Source organism: Macrobrachium nipponense, chromosome 25 (genome assembly GCF_015104395.2).
Source record: "Macrobrachium nipponense isolate FS-2020 chromosome 25, ASM1510439v2, whole genome shotgun sequence".
Classification (NCBI taxonomy): Eukaryota; Metazoa; Arthropoda; class Malacostraca; order Decapoda; family Palaemonidae; genus Macrobrachium; species Macrobrachium nipponense.
This window is the reverse complement of record NC_087214.1, coordinates 1,294,329-1,299,328: the sequence shown is the minus strand read 5'-3', so window position 1 is coordinate 1,299,328 and position 5,000 is coordinate 1,294,329. Positions and strand designations below refer to the sequence as shown.

At 30.0% G+C, this 5,000-nt stretch overlaps 1 protein-coding gene across 1 annotated transcript in view; it reads right to left on the bottom strand.

Moving 5' to 3' along the window:
• LOC135199253 (GRIP and coiled-coil domain-containing protein 1-like) overlaps positions 1–5,000 on the bottom strand; it is a 42,834-nt gene that overhangs the window by 8,069 nt on the left and 29,765 nt on the right. The window lies entirely within an intron of this gene.

Sequence of the window (5,000 nt, the reverse complement as noted above, 5' to 3'; positions counted from 1 at the left end):
ATAAGTATTCAGTCATGCACGTTTCTTTCATACTGTTACTATTTGAGACATCCATTTTCTTTTTACAAGGGAACAAGGGAATGTGAACTCACAAATACCAAATGTTACTTAAAGTGTTATCCACATCAAATAACCATGAATGGGCTTATTATTAATCTCTTTTTAAATAATCTATACGTTCTACCATTTAGAAAGAAATTATATAACAGCAATGCAGAGAGAGAGAGAGAGAGAGTGATTACATAACACCATAAATTCGTTGAAAATTGTATGGCATTGTTACTTTCCCACTGGGGCTCTGAGCATCCAATGGAGTTGAGGGTAGTGAAATGATACAGAAAAGACGAAGGAAGAATTTTCATTTGAAACATTTAGTTATCGTATTATTACTACTTCTATTATTTACTTAGGAAGCAGACTCTCTCTCAAGCATACTTTATAAAAGTGATGGCTACTTCAGCGTGTACACTGTAGAGATTTTCTTCTATTTGCGAAATAGCGGCTTTTTCGTGCTACTTTAACAGGCTAAGTAGATGCCTATAGGAGGTCATGGTAAAATACAGGGGTCAAAATAGGTGTATAATTTTGAAATTTTACAGATAAACTATGATACCATAGTCATACAAAGTCATTACGATTTCTCTCTCTCTCTCCTCTCTCTCTCTCTTCCTCTCTCTCTTTCTTAAAGCAAGCTTTCATCTCGGAGACTGCCAACTCATCGGGTGGGAAGCTGAGGGTGGACTGATCTTGGTGTGCAGTGTCCGTCCTCGTTATATCTGTGGTTGACAGCAGGGGGTTCTCTGCCCAGCTTGTCTCCTATTGGCGGGTGGCGGTGAGTCTTGTTTGCATTGGTTGGCCCTGAGCCAGGTCTCAAGCCACTTTCTTCGAGCCGATGGTTGCGTCTGCAGCATATCCTGCAGCCGCCTGGCACCTCCTAAGCAGCGCTGTAACATGATGGGCTGTTGGCGCTATGCTTAGGGACGTCCACGGTACTTTGATTTCCATCGGCTGCAGGGAGTACTCGTTCGGGGGCGTTGTCAATCCATAGAGTGTCATGATCGGTGGTGTCATTGTTTGGTGGCAGGCTTCTCATACTCGTTAGGGAGGAGAAATGCTCCTGCATCGTATTTAGAGTAGGTTTTTATTTGCTGGATGAGGAGCGCCTCCAGGCAGGGCGCAACCGACGGGCATCAGGGGCCTTCCGATGATTCTTCGTGTTCTTTATGATGACCATCCCGGTGAGATGCCTAGTATGTTTGGTGCGGGCGTGATTCTTATAGCCCCCTCTTGGACGTGGCATGAGTCTCTCTCTGACAGTCGCCCATGGTAGGTCAACCTCGTAGGCGCCACTGCATTCGCGGACTGGGCATGTATACTTGGTACACTACATGCGTCTGTTCAGGGGTTCTCGTACCTGTGGAGAGGGGTAGTTTCATCATAAGACGGCGTCCTCCGATTTACGGTAATATATTATTAAGTCGATATCTTGGCGTCGTAAGTCGAGAGAGAGAGAGAGAGAGAGAAAATCGTTAAATGACGTTTGATGATTATGGTATCATAGTTTATCTGTAAAATTCAAATATATACACTATTTTGACCCCTGTATTTTACCATGGACCTCTATAGGCGCTCTACTAGCCTGTTTAAGTAAGCACCTGAAAAAGCCGCTTCATTCGCAAAATAGAGAAGGAAATTCTTTCTAAAAGTGTAACGCTGCTGAAGTAGCCATCACTTTTATAAAGTATTACTTCTATTATTATTCTATATTTGAAACAACAATAAACATGTGGCATCTACCATAAAAATTCTACAATCTCAGTAAGAAAGCGGGGTTATCCTTACAGTGAAATGGAAAGGGTCATTTCATCTCTTTAAAATACTACCATTATGAATTTTGTAAAATTATTTTATACAAAATTTATAATTAGTAGTATTATTCATTATTAAAAATAAACTGAACTTATCACTCACATTTACATACGAGTACCATAAAAATCTGTCATTCCAGTAAAAGAGAGAGGGAGAGAGAGAAGAGAGACGAAGGATGATGACGGAGATGGATGAGAGAGATGAGTGAGACGAGAGAGAGAGAGAGAGAGAGAGTTTATCTCTCCTCTGGTTCTCTCAAAAATAATTATAACGCTTCCAGCGAAAGAGAGGGAGAGGTTACCATCTATGAACATTATCTTGTGTGGCAAAAAAGAAAGAGGAGAGAGAGAGAGAGGAGAGAGAGATGAGATATGAGAGAGAGAGAGAGAGAGTAACCTTAATTAAGTGACATGGATAGATTACTATGTATTTCTTTAAAATCTATCACACTAATATGAATTTTGTAATTACAAATTATATATTTATTATTATTTGAAAGTAATTCAAAGCAAATAGTAAAAGTACTATAAAAAAATATCGAGTCTCAGTGAAATTTCATGCAGCACTTGATGGCAAGCAACAAAACAGCTCCTCCCCCTCTGGTCACTTGACTTGATACGTATATCTGAGTTTTAGTTACCTGGAGATCTTAGAGAAAGGGACATCTGAATGGATTTCCTTCATTCTTCATAATTTTCTAAATTTATTAAGCTTAAAAATCTCTCTATTTCACTATGGTATTTTCTTTAATGAATTGAATTATTGCTGTTATAATTTTAATATTAATATTGAAAATAGTAAATCATTTATTATCATACAAAAACAAATACATCTTTGTAGTAGAGGAGAGATGAGAGAGGAGGGGAGAGAGAGAAAGAAAGGAGAGAGATAGTGAACGAGAGAGAGAGGGAGAAGAGAATTATTATTTTTTATTATTGAATCATTTAAATTTTATTAAACTTTACTATACAGTTAATCCAAATTAATATTTGAAAATTAGTAAATCATTTTTGTATCATAAAAAATGTTATTGAGTCATGAAAATAAACATCAAAATACCCACTAATTAGATGGTTATTTCGTCGGAAAATTCCGCGAATGGGCGAGTCCGTCCGACGAATAATTGCGAGATAGAGTCAAAGAAAAATCCGCGAATGGGTGAAGTCGCGAAGCCGCGAGAACGCGAATATGGGGGACCATGTATAGAATATATATACGATAGTATATATATATATAGATGATAGATATATATATATAGTATATATAATACTAGATATATTATTTATATACATAGATGAGACAGGAGAGTACATATATAATCGATATAGATTGAGTAGAGTATCAGAGAATATATATAGATAGAGATATAGAGATATATATTGATTTATAGATATATTACTATATAGATAGGAATAGAGAGAATAGATGACATAGATAGAGATATATTAGAGAGATATATATATAGATATAGGTTCGATAAATATCATAGAGATAAATATAGATATATATTGAGATGCATTATAGATTAAGATAGATGGTAGAGAGACATAGTATAGGGAGAGATAGATAGGTATAGTAATATTAATAGAGATAGATAGAGAGAGATAGATATACTAGAGATGATAGAGTATAGAGGGTGTATTAGTGAATAATAGATATATGATTAGAGTATAGATATAGAGATGATAGAGAGTATGGCTATAGAGAGATGTATATAGATAACTATTATGACTATATATATAGATAATGTATATATATAGTATATATAGATATATAGATAGTATATATGATATGAATATATAGATTAGGCTGTATAGATATAAATAAAGATAGAGATATATATAGATGAGATATATATATATATGTATATATATGTAGATATTATGGGAGAGATATTAAAATATAGTAGATATATATAGATAGATATCTATATATAGATATATAGTATATATATAAGAGTATATATATATATATATATATATATATATATATAGTCATATATATCTATATGTATATATATAAATTAAATATATATATATATATATATTATACTATATATCTACATATTATATAAAATTTTTTAAAAATTTCATATATAGATAATATATATATATTAGATATTATAATATATACATATATTCCTACATATATATACATATATATATATATATATATATACATATATATATGGCATATATATATATATAATGTATATAATTTATATATATACAATAATATATAGTAGATATGTATATATTTATAATATACATATATATATGTATATATATAATATATAATAATATATAGTATGATATGTATATATATAACATATATATAATATATATAGATAATATATATATATATATATACATATTATATATATATATATAGTATATGTATATATATAAATATATACATATATAGACTATATATAGATATATATAGATATTATATATATATGGTATATTATATAAATAGATACAGATATAGTATATATATATATAAGATGATTTATATATATATTGTGATATATATATGTAATATATATATGTATAGAGATGTATATAATGTATATTATGGAAGATACTATATGATATATGTATATAATATATATATATATGTATAAATATGGATAGGTATATATAGATATATGTGATGGATAATATATACGAGAGATATATATTATAGATTAGATATATGTGATATATATGTGATAGATATATATAAGAGATAGATAGGGAATATATAGTAAATGATATATATATAGAATATATGATAGATATATAGATGTATGAGATAAGTATAGATAATATAGAGACAGGGATTATAGATAGAGAATGAGAGAGATATATATATAGATGAATCTATCAGATACACATAGCATAGATAGTAGATATGATACTTAGATATTATACATATAGAAGATATTGATATATATAATATGGAGAAATATATATTATATATCTATATATATAATATGTAATAATAGTAGCTATTATAAGATGTATACAAGATGGATAGATATATATATATATATATATATAGATATATATATAATATATATAATATATATATAACATATCTATATATATCTATAATATGTATATATATATATATTATATATATATATA